Here is a 12378-nt window from a genome sequence, read left to right on the forward strand (position 1 = left end):
AGTTAAATTTTTTTTGGGCCCTCTATTTCAACCCAAAGCATTTCTAGAAGGGAATCTAATTCTCTGACCTCAGTCTTACTGGACTGTATATCCTCTCTGACATACAGAGCCACCCCACCTCCAACCCTTCCCTCCCTATTCTTCCGATATAACTTATATCCAGGAATCACCGTGTCCCACTGATTCTCCTCATTCCACCAAGTTTCTGAAATTCCCACAATGTCTATGTTTTCTCCCAACACTAAACATTCCAATTCACCAATTTTACTTCGAACACTTCTAGCATTTGCATACAAACATCTATAATTTCTCAGGCAAGCTAGGCCCACCACCTTCCTCCTGCCGCCTCGAGACTCTGGCAGACAGTCCATACTGTTTGTCACCATCACAGTGGACAACTCTGATCCGTTACCCGGTAGAAAAATAGCAGCCAACCCTTCATCTCTTTGAGATGAGTCCTCCCGAACCAGAGACATTTCATCTCTTGTCAGCTTTTCCCCAAGATTTAGTTTAAAAACTGCTCTGCCACCTTTTTGATTTTAAGCGCCAGCAGCCTGGTTCCATCCGGGGACAAGTGGAGACCGTCTCTTTTGTACAGCTCCCGCTTGTTCCAGAAAGCATCCCAGTGCCTAACAAACTTAAACCCTTCCTCCTTACACCATCATCTCATCCACACATTGAGACTTCTAATTTGTGCCTGTCTCTCCTGCCCTACACATGGAACAGGTAGCACTTCTGAGAGGGCTACCTTGGAGGTCCTAGCTTTAAGTCTCCCACCTAGCAGCCTAAATTTTTCCTCCAGGACCTCACGACTGCATTTCCCCACATCGTTGGTGCCAACATGCACCATGACCACAAGCTCCTCCCCAGCACTGTCTATCAGCCTATCTACTACACGCGTAATGTCTGCTACCTTCGCACCAGGCAGGCAAGTCACCATACGGTCAGTACGCGGTTTCGCCACCCAGCTGTCTACTTGCCTAAGGATCTAATCACCAACTACCAAACACCCCCCCTCTCCCCCTGCCCAGGGATGGTTCCTTGGCGCGAAAGGATTCCCGCTCATCAACCGAAGAAGAGGTCCCTTCTGAGGGCGCATTCCCCTTATCCTCAGCACGGTGCCCTGTTCCCTCTTGACCCTCACGCTCTCTGGCAGCAACGGGGCTGCTACGTTCAGAGCGGGGCTCATCTAATACACCCCCGAGAGTCTTCTCCAAGTTCCTAACTGACCGTCTCTGCTTCTCCAGAGCAGTCACCTCGGCCTCAAGGGTACGAACTCATTCCCTGAGGACCAGGAGCTCCTTGCATCGAGCACACACCCAAGACTTCTGTCCTTTGGGCAGACAGTCGTACATGTGACACTCAGTGCAAAACATGGGAAAGCCCCCACCCCCCTGCTGGCATTCTATCTTCATGATATATATATATTTTTAAAATATACAGTCCTCTTTAAATGCTGTTTGTTTAAGTGGCTCCCCTTCTGGAGGGTCAACTTACCTTACTGGGAGAACAAGGAAATTAGGGATCTGGGTTCCTGGTCCTTAGAGAGCCCCTAGGCGAAGAGCCACAGGCCAAGAGCCCTTTGGCAAGGCGCAGCTTAAAATGCAAAGAGGGTTGAGCAGAGCCACTCCTAAGCAATCAGCAGCAATCACTCTCAATCACTTTTACTTTTAGCCCACTCAGCCAAACAAACAGCAGTTCCCCACTATCACAACTCAGAATTTTAAGCAGTCCCACAAACCTCAGAATGAAGTCTTTCAAAACTCAGAAATTCTCAGCAACTTCTCCAGCTGTCTCTGCTTTCAGAGCTGCTCTGCTCTGTTCTGCTCTCTCTCAGACCTCTGTGTAGGGTTGCCAAGTCCAATTCAAGAAATATCTGGGGACTTTGGGGATGGAGCCAGGAGACAAGTTCTTCAGTGTGCATGCCGTGGTGATACTTTATCAGATTTTGAAGAATATCACAACACTTAACCTCTACTTGGTTCCCAATGACTCTTCCCTGATACAGGTGAGAACCAACAAGATGGGATGCATGCCTCCCCCTGTTCAGTGCTGGTAGGTAGAATGCAGGGCTCAGGCAGGTGTCTATTAATGGATGACAATCTTGCTGAGTATTATAAATAAAACAGAATCCATTCAAAAAGTACATGGAAGTAAAACTGCTTCTTGGTGCTGGAACTACAATGATGGTCTCAGAAGAAAGGCTGCCAAAAGAGCTCCTGCATGCTCTTTCCACACCTTCTGGGGCTCACTTTGCAATTCATCCGGAACTAATCATTAGAACTGAGACTGCAGCACACCTGCCTGGGATCACAGAAATGATTCATTCCACAGTCTTAAGAGCCTTCTACACATTTAAAGGGAGGGAGGGTGCTCCAACTCTGTTGGGAAGAGCTAGAAAGCTCTGGTAGCTGATCTCTCTAGCTGGCCTACACAAGAACATTTCCCATGTGTGTCTGCACAGAAGAGCATTCAATGACCAACAGTTAAGTGCGACCAGGTTTTCCCTCTAAATAGGCAATCCAGGATGCCGAAGAGAAGTTCCACTCAGTGCTGGTGCGAAAGCCCCCTCAAACAATAATGCCCTTGCGCTACGGTTCTCGCTATACCGTATCCAGTTCAGTAGACCTCAAGATAATCCCAAAGGTAGGTGCATCGTCTTCAAAAATACTTGGGCACCATTGCAATGAAATATGTTTGCAACTCTCCTATTTTGATTGTTCTAATGGTATTCCATGACTTACACAGAATTGAGAGAGAAGCTGGGGGCTTGGGGGAAGTGAGACTGCTGGTTGACTCTTAATTAATAACATGACATTTTGGGGCATTTATTTTGTGCTCACACAGTTTAAATGAAGGTATAGTGTCCAGCATTATGAAAATCTCAGTTCAGGGGTTTTTTGTTTTTGTTTTTTTAAATCAAAGGCAGATTTTCAGGCTCAAAGCTCCGATGTTAGCCTTGAAAGTTGTTGACAGTCTCCAGTGAAATTTCTGGGAGATTCTCAAAAGCAGTTCAAGTGACCTGCTCAGTGGCATGACAAGGGGACCAGTCTTTGTTTTGGAAAGCTGCTACGCTTTTAAAGATTATCATTAAGATGTAACTTATCTAAATAAAATACACAAGTTGTGGAGGGACATCAGCCAAAATAAAAAGTAGTCCCTACTCCGGGGAGGATAATCCAGATTCCAGTGGTAGGGGAGGGAGGGAGGGGAGAAGCAGGGATAACAAGGGATGGGTGTGAATTTATGCAGTTCTATCCTGTTAGCCCCCAAACTCCCCAAGTACTAAGAGTAACTTCTTGATGAACAGTTGGCTGAATTGTTCTTTTATGCTCTTTGTTTCTCCCTAACTTGATGTCCTCCAATTCTGTATCAGGAACTGCACTTTACTTACAAGAACCCTCGGCAGCAGCAATCCTATGTGCAATTCAGTATCAGAAGCACTGAGATAGTGGATATAAGTCTGAAAAATAAGGAAGATCTTTGCTCTGTCTGGGACACTTCACTCGAACCAGGTACATCTTGCTGGATTGTGGATTTTTATGGGGAGGTTAAGACACCCTTGCAGAAAAGTTCACAGATATTACTGTTTCACAAGCATATTGATATAGAGATGTGAGAGATTTGTTGAACTGAATCTCTTGAGTAGAAGAGTGTGTTGGAAGAGCTCCACTGAACTGTGAGTACTGAACTGTCTTGCTCTCCCAGCTTCCCCAACCTTTGGAGGGTTTATCTTTTCCTTTTTTGGTAATCCACTGACAGCCCCTGACCTTTGCAGGAATTCCCATTGAGAAGACTGAGGTTCCCAACTTCCCTGTGTTGCTGTTTGAAGGCCTTGCCTAGCGAGTGCATCTCCTGCAATCCAGCATCTGGTTACTGCAGGGACACCTTACTGCACTTGTGCTCCACTGGGGGATTAGCACCTCGCCATGTGACTGCCTCCTCCTCTCCTGGTGCCCATTCAAATAATAATGTGTTCAAGTGGTGGAGGTCTGTGTAGCACAGAGGCAGTTACTCACATTAAAAGCTTTAAAATAGTTATTAGAAAGAAAATGTCCATGTACAGATTCTTAGCACAACAACAGGCTGAGCAATGATACAGAAAAAATATGTAAAACCTGCCATTTCTCTGTCACTCTCTACATGCTGACCTTATTCTAAGGCAGGCTGCTTAATTTAGAAAGTTAACCATTAAAGCTTCCCATTCCCGTGCGGGTTTTGTTCAGGTCTGCAACCCTCCTGCACTTTTTTTTTCATTCCACGGCACAATAAAAAAAAAATCCAACTTGAGGCGCACTGGCCAAAAAAATTGGGAATAACCAGCCTTGCAGATGCCCAGTTCGATGTGTTTGCCGTATGAAAAATACCTGCAAGCAACATACACCTTCCTTTTTCTTTTTCTTTTTTTTACTTTCAAACAAATCCTTTATTAACAATTCCATATACAATAAAGCAATAACAAACAAACAAACTATACATAGATCATACATACCATACTCAAACCACCACCCACCCTTCCACCCAAGGAGCTTAAGGGGCTTTACCATAGCACAAATCTGGTTTTCTCATAATAAATCCCATGCTTTTTATCCATATATATAAATAGTCCTAGGTCTTCCTACAATCTTGTAGATTACCTCCTCTTCGTCTTACAGTTAATGTGTCCATCTCAGCTGCCTCCAATAATTTCTGTATAAATTCGTCTCTATCCGGTAATTTAGAGACCTTCCAATATTTCGCATAGAGAATTCTCGCAACAGTTATTATATGCAATAATATTTTTTTTTCTTGTCTGGATACACTTCCTTTACATACATTTAGCAAGTATAGTTCGGGAGTATGTTGAAGCCTTATTTTTAATATTTTTTGTGTCCAAAGGTTAATTTGGGCCCAATATTTTTTGGCATATTCACGTTGCCACCAAATATGGTAGAGGGACCCCTTTACTTTCCTACATTTTCAACATTTGTTGGAGTACTTAGGGTAGATTTTACTCAGCCTTTCCAGGGTTAAATACCATCGATACATCATCTTGTAAATATTTTCTTTGAACACTGCTGATTTAGTGAATTTTAAATTTTGATTCCAAATTTTTTCCCATTCCTCCATCTCAACACTATACCCAAAATCCTTCAACCATTTTACCCAGCTTTCTTTAACTTCACTCTGCATTTTAATTTGTAGGAGCCAATTATAGATTTTCGAAATTAGTTTCTGATTATCGCAAATTATCATATCGAATTCATTTGGTTTTTTAACAAATCTTACTTCCTTGTCTAGTTGGAACTTAGATTTAACTTGGTTCTTCAGCCACCAATCCAATTTCACATTATCCTCCAGTTTTAAGTTGTTTTCTTTGTCTAATAAAACTCTATAATTGTAATTGTTTTCCCAACAGTATAAATTGGGTTGGCAAGAGGCTTCTACTGGGGATAGCCAGAGAGGTATATTAGGATAGATCATATTTTTAACTTCATTCCAAACTTTGTACAGCGATTTTCTTACTTCATGTCTAAAAAAAATATTATTCCTTGTAGGGGGCAAATACCACAAATAGGAATGCCAGCCTCTAACTAGACCTATACCTTCCAATACCAATAACCTTTTATTTTCCAGTGCAAACCAATCTGTTAGCCATACTAAACAACATGCCTTATAGTCAGGCAAGGCGAGCCCTCCTCTAGATTTACTGTCTTGTAGTACCTTCAATTTGATTCTGGGTTTTTTGTTTTGCCATATAAATATGGTTGTCAAGTTATTCAACTGATGAAAGAATGTTTGGGATAGTATGATTGGTATCGTCTGAAATAAGTACAAGATTCTTGGTAGAATATTCATCTTGATGGATGCGATTCTTCCCAATAAGGAAATTTGTAAGTCTCTCCATTTATTTAAGTCTAATTGAATTTCTGTTAAGATCTTGTCATAACTATCTTTTTGTAATGTTTTTAAATCATTTGAGAAGTAAATGCCTAAATATTTGATCTTCTTTTCGTGGCTGAACCCAGATTTCGTTTCTAATTGAGCAATTTCCTCCTTAGTCATATTTTGGGTCAGGAATTTAGTTTTCTGGAGATTAACTTTAAAGCCAGATATTCCTCCGTATTCTTCCAGTCTTTCCATCAGATATTCTATCGAAGAAATGGGGTCTTCTAATATTAATAGCAGGTCGTCAGCATAGGCTCGGACTTTATATTTCCCCCCCTTAATCTTGGTACCTTTAATTCCGTCATCGTCCCTTATTTTTGTTATTAAGAGTTCTAATGTTAAGATGAAGAGCAAGGGAGATAATGGACAGCCTTGTCTGGTCCCCCGTTCAATTCTTATCGCTTCAGTAAAGTGCCCATTAATATTTATCTTTGCACTTTGTTTGGTATAAATGGCTCTCACTAATTTAATAAAAGTCGGCCCACATCCAATAGCCTCCAGTGTTTTAAAAATAAGATTCCAATTGACGTTATCGAACGCCTTTTAAGCATCGAGGGCAATACCTGCAAACTGCTTCTCAGGGTGTATCCGATAATACTCTAGAATATTCATAAAGAATCTTATATTCTGCCTTATAGCTCTCCCGGGAACAAACACCATTTGGTCTTCATCAATGACTGTGGATATAGCCTTTTTAAGTCTGTTAGACAAGATTGCCGCAAATATCTTATAATCTGCATTTAAAAGCGAGATTGGCCTGTAGTTGCAAATTTCTGTAGGGTCTGTCTCTTTCTTGTGAATCAGCGATATCGAAGCCTCACTCCAAGATGGGGGGAACTTAGCTGTTTCTTGTATTTCCTCTATTACGCATTTATAGGGGATCAACAATATCTCTTCAAACGTTTTAAAGAACTCGATAGGTAGTCCATCAGGACCTGGAGATTTGTTGCTTTTCTGTTTTTTCAGTGCCTCTGTTATTTCATGCATGGTGATGGCACTCTCTAATCCGTCCCACTGCTCTTTTGTTATTTGCTTGATCCCAACATTCTTGATATACTCCTCCTAGGTTGTTGTGCAATCTCTTGTTTCTTATAGAGATTCTGATAGTAATTTTGTACAATTATATTCATTTGAGATTTTTCTGAGATTTCTTCTTTTTTTTTCATTCTTAAGTGATCTTATAGCTTTTCTCCCTTTCTTTTCTTAGTTTATAAGCTAGCCACCTACTGGTCTTGTTAGCGCTTTCAAAATAATTTTGTTTGGTCCACTTCAGCTTCTTCTCTAATTCTTCAACCAATAATAGATTTATTTCATGCTGTAGTGCGTAAATCTTGGCTGTTACTTCTTTGGAGTTTTTATCTTTTTGTTGTTTTTTCAATTTCTTTAATTCCGTTATTAAGTCATTATATGCTTTCATTCATTCTTTTTTCCTTTTTGTAGTGTAGCTAATTGCAATCCCTCTAAAAAAAGCCTTGAAGGCATCCCAAATTACTTGCATCGGGGTGTCCTTTTTCAGATTGCATTCAAAAAACATCTCTATATCTTTCTTTGCCTTCTCGATAAACGCTTCTTTTAAAATTTGCAAATTTAGCGTCCAACGTGTTTTGCGTAGGATATCTTTCAAAATAATCTGGATTGGGTTATGATCAGCGTATGTTTTAGGATTGATATCTGTTTGGATAACCGACCACCCTAGGGAGGCCGACATCCAGCACATGTCTAACCGGGACCAACATTTGTGTACATGTGAAAAGTATGTAAAATCCCTTGTTTGTGGGTTTTTCATCCTCCAGGCGTCAACTAAATTAAACTCATCTGCCATTTTAAAAAATGTCTTTGGCAGTTGGCTCCGGATCTTTTTTGCCTTGGCTTTCTCGTATTTTTTTTCTTTCCCTATATCAAATACAGCGTTGTAGTCACCCACAATACAGAAATTCTCCAAACTATAATTCAGCAACTTTTCATGTAGTCTGGCATAAAATTGCTCTTGGTTGTTATTTGGTGCATATATGTTGCCCAAAATTATTTTATTTCCGTTTATCTCAATTTCTATTACTAAGGTTCTACCTATCTCATCCTTATATAGCAATTTAGATTTTATGTGTTCCTTAACGTAAAAAGCAACGCCTCTTTTTTTCTTCAAATCACATGAGTAGTAGAGCTATCCTAACTTTTTGTTTTGTAGATATTTTGTATCTCCTTCTTTTATGTGGGTCTCTTGTAAACAAATTATTTGGGCCCCAGTCTTCTGAAGTTGCAAAAATGTCTTTTTCCTCTTTTTTTGGTTCATTTAGTCCGTTTGTATTAACAGAAAAAATCTGTAATCCCGCTTTGGTCATCATCTTGTTGTTAAGTTACTATCCAGTATCTTTCTTTGTCCTTTTTGTACTTGTGATCTTGTCTTAATTCTTTCTCTTTTCTTTTCCTGTAAATCTTTTTTTCCCGGGCTGTTATAATAGGGTTCTTCTCCTTGATCTTCTCCAGAATCGGGTTCTTGACTGTGCATTTCTACATACTTTTGCCAGAATTCTTCCAACTTTTCTATTGATGTTATATTATGCCTCCTAGTCTGGTAAATGAAGAAGATTCCTTGGACTGTGCAACTGAATAACAACAAAGCTTAAAGAAACCCCTCCCTCTCAGTGTGAACACAAATATCACTCTCTCTGAGGGAGCAGTGTCCCCTTCTCTCAGCTCCTTCTTTGCAGCCTCTTGGATAGGAAGCTCCTAGGTGATGGTGGTTGTTCAGTTTTTTTAATATCTCCACGGGTTCCACTTCTTAGGGAATTTTTCCTCCGGCTCTGCTATGGCCCATGTTTTCTGTAGTAAGAAATGAAAAGAAGGTACATGGGCTTTTAAAGCAACAAATTATGCGAATATCAATAAACCTGCAAAAGCCTTGCTTTTGGGAAACTCTGGTTTACACAATTTGTTTTGCTTAGATACAACTTTAACTGTCATGACTTCCTTTAATAAATCCTCGGAATTGGTAGGGTGTTCAGTTGGTAAAAAAAAAAATCTGTTGGAAATCTCTAGACTCCTCTCAGTTTCTGTGCTCGATCAAGACATGACTGGAAAAGCCATTTAAGCCAACTGTGATGTGGCGTGTCCCTTAGACCCCAGTTGTTTCTCTGACAGGGACTCAGGCGTCCCTCTCACTGGAGCCTCATTTCATTTAGCAGCACCTGGTGCAGCTGATCCTGAGGACAGCCACAGTGGATGGAATTTTGGCTCTGCTGTATGGAGTTGTTCCAGATGAAAAGCAATATCTCTTTGTTGCACTTCTGAATCACTGTGGTGTGCTGTTTAAAATGTCCGTATCGCTTTCTACAATGCCACTCACCCACCCTTCATTGTGCAATCTTCCTTGGACTTTAAAAAAAATGTTCTTCTAAGGTGAGCGCTATAGCACAAAACTGTCATAGCACTTCAGTGCTCACCTCAAGAGTCTTTTTTAAAATCCAAGGAATATTATGTGGTGGAAAAGGACAGGGGGGAAATGGCACTGTTTGAAATGACCATTGCTCTTCAGAGATGGCTCACTGATGGAAAGGAATTTGCTGGATGAAACCCTCATCCCAGTATCGCTTTACTCAAAACCAGGTCAATTACATCTGGTTTAGAATGCTAATGCATAAAGGGCCAAAGTGGAATACAGCGCAATAAAATATCTAATTTGATCCATATTACCAGCCACAATGTTAGAGAGCTAGTGGGTGGTGGTGCTCTGCTGCTTGTATTTTCCAAAGCTGTTTCTGGAGCACCTAAAATAAACTGCAAGATGACCCCCTCACTGCTCCTCAGAATCCCAAACAGCAAGCAGAAGACCTCAACCACAGGGTGGGAGTAAATGAACTGGGACTTCATCCAGAATGACCCCTCATCTATGGCTCTGCCCATCACATTTTCAACCACCTGCTTCTCTCCTAGGGGACCTGGACCAGAACTTTGAAGCGCTTTCTGTAGGAAATCTGAGTGACAGTAATTCTCAAGCTGAAGGGACTCCTGTATCTTCTGATGCAGAAGGTAATCAAATAGTGAACATAACTCCAGAAAGAAAAAGGCAGTATGCTCATCAACCACCAGGGCCTTTTTTGTAGCAGGAACTCCTTTGCATATTAGGCCACACACCCTTGATGTAGCCAATCATAGAATCATAGAGTTGGACGGGACCTCCAGGGTCATCTAGTCCAACCTCCTGCAATAAATCCTCCAAGAGCTTACAGGGCTCTTCTTACAGGGCCTACTGTAAGCTCTCAAAGCAGGGGTGGGGAATGTCCAGCCCACGGGCCATTTATAGCCCACAAGATCACTTGGTCTGGCCCGCAGGGGATAGTGGGGCCGAACTGCATAGTGGCCTCCTCAGGGCCAGCTGGCCGGCAGGGATCACTGGGTGAAACTGTGCAGCAACCTCCCTGGGGCCCAGCTTGCCAGTTGGGATCACTGCAGGGCCTAGAAGAGTCACAGACGCAGTTCAGATAAGTCCCCCCCCCCATTTCTTTCTTCCCCATTCTCTCTCTCTGTGGTGCCTGAGTGGTGGGCATTGTGAAGTTGGTGCCTTTAAAGGTCTTGTGGGAGCAGCTGCAGTTTCTTGCATGGAGGAGGGAGGGGTGGAAGCACGCTACTACCAGTTCAACTTGCACCTGATTATCCTAGATGGTGTGGCCTAATACACTAACGAGTATGTGACCTAATGTGCTAATGAGTTAATATGCTAATATTAGGGGGTATGTTCTAATATGCTAATGAGTTCCTGCTGGGCTTTTTCTACAAAAAAAGCCCTGACCTTAGACACTTGCCAAGGGCAGTGGGCTGGGGGCGGGGTGCCAAGTTAGGCTCCCCCCATGTGACTTTAAATAATTTTGCCGGCCTGAATTGTTCTATCTTGGTGGAGCACTGTTTTTTAAGTTGATCATTTTGTATGGCCCGTGAATGATGTTATAAATATTCAAATGGCCCTTGGCAGAAGTAAGGTTCCCCACCCCTGTTTTAGAGGATTGGCTACATCAGGAGAGTGTGGCCTAATAAGCAAAGGAGTCCCTGCTACAAAAAAAAAGCCCTGTCAACCTCAACACTCCATCATGTTCCAGACCATTCGGGAAGCCTGCCCTTTTGTGTTCCAGAACATTAGATGCTTATGATTCTTAGGCGAAGGTCAGGTGGCATGCTTATCACGTTGTGGGTGCACCTCTAATTTTATCCACGTTTATTTGTTCTGTAGAGATTCTGTCAGACGTCCCACTCTTCACCTGCTTCACCATTCACTCACCCTGTGGGTGACCATCCAGACCATTGCTGCGTGGTAACCACAGTGCTGTGTTTCTTTTAAAATTATCACACACGCATGCGCATAAACATTTAAGGTGCTGTTCCACCCCAACAAACGAGAGAGGGGTTTTTTTGGAGGGAGGTTTCCACTTACGGACAACTGCCCTGGGGGCTCCCAATCCTGAAAGATGGCTGGAGTATTGAAGCGCATCAGCAGTGATGCCGTAGCTTGGGGGTAAGCGACCACTTATGTGCACATCACTAACTTGCCTTTTAAAAATGGAGCCAAAGCAGAAAGCTTGACTTTGCATGAAAGCGATCTGGAAATGTGTGATGAGCTGGCAAGATCTGTAAAGATCAGACTTTATTCGGTGTCAGGAAAGTCAGGGTTGAGAAGGCAGGGCTGATAACTGGTACAGGATACCAATGATGCTGTCTGAACAAGCAATTTAAATATGGGAGAAGCAATGACACCAGATCAAAAAGCCTGTCTGACCCCAACCTTAATCTGATTGCATCTAATGCCGTCATGTTATTTACATATATGACCTCCTAAGGAAATAACAGAACAGATTATGTAACTGATCATAGGAGAAAACTAGATGAGCTGGGAGAAGTTTTTTTTTTTTTTAAGAGGACAGACTCTCTTCCCCTCTCCCCTCTCAGGTTATTGCAGCAAGAAGACAAAGGCAGGTTGTACATCAAGACTGCATGCAACACTTAAAGCAGTGGGAAAAATTAAGTTTATAAAGCAGTTTGAGGAAATACTTGAAGGGTGAAGGATGGTGGCAATAAGGAATTTTACAAACAGTGAAGGAGTTATGAGTGGATTAAGAGCTATGATTGGGCGGCTCACAGTTTACAATGAAACAGCAATAAAAATGGAGTTAAACATTACGTTAAAAGCCATTAAGCTAAAAACAATTCAGGTGCTAATTTCAATACAATTTAAAGATAGCAAGATGAAACGAGCATTTTAAAGAAAGGAGGAGGGACATCATATGAAAAGGTCAGGGTTTAGGCTTGGAACTAAAACTAAAAGGTGAGGGTTGGAACTAAAACTCCTGGATGAACCCAGAGCCTCTATGTTGTGACTCTAGGGGGTCCGTTACAACCCATTTTTACAAGCCACGTCAGGCAGCAACAGCAGGAGATTGTTGAGCCCCTGTTGTTCTGCCATAC

General features: G+C 41.9%; 1 long non-coding RNA gene across 1 annotated transcript; it reads left to right on the top strand.

Annotated features, from left to right (window-relative positions):
* The first annotated feature begins 1903 nt into the window (after positions 1–1903).
* Positions 1904–3509, top strand: LOC132584776 (uncharacterized). The gene is made up of 3 exons (XR_009556257.1): positions 1904–2008; positions 2518–2646; positions 3377–3509. It is a non-coding gene; the product is annotated as an uncharacterized LOC132584776 (long non-coding RNA).
* The last annotated feature ends 8869 nt before the right edge of the window (positions 3510–12378 follow it).

The sequence above is a fragment of the Heteronotia binoei genome, chromosome 15 (genome assembly GCF_032191835.1).
Source record: "Heteronotia binoei isolate CCM8104 ecotype False Entrance Well chromosome 15, APGP_CSIRO_Hbin_v1, whole genome shotgun sequence".
NCBI classification, from domain to species: domain Eukaryota; kingdom Metazoa; phylum Chordata; class Lepidosauria; order Squamata; family Gekkonidae; genus Heteronotia; species Heteronotia binoei.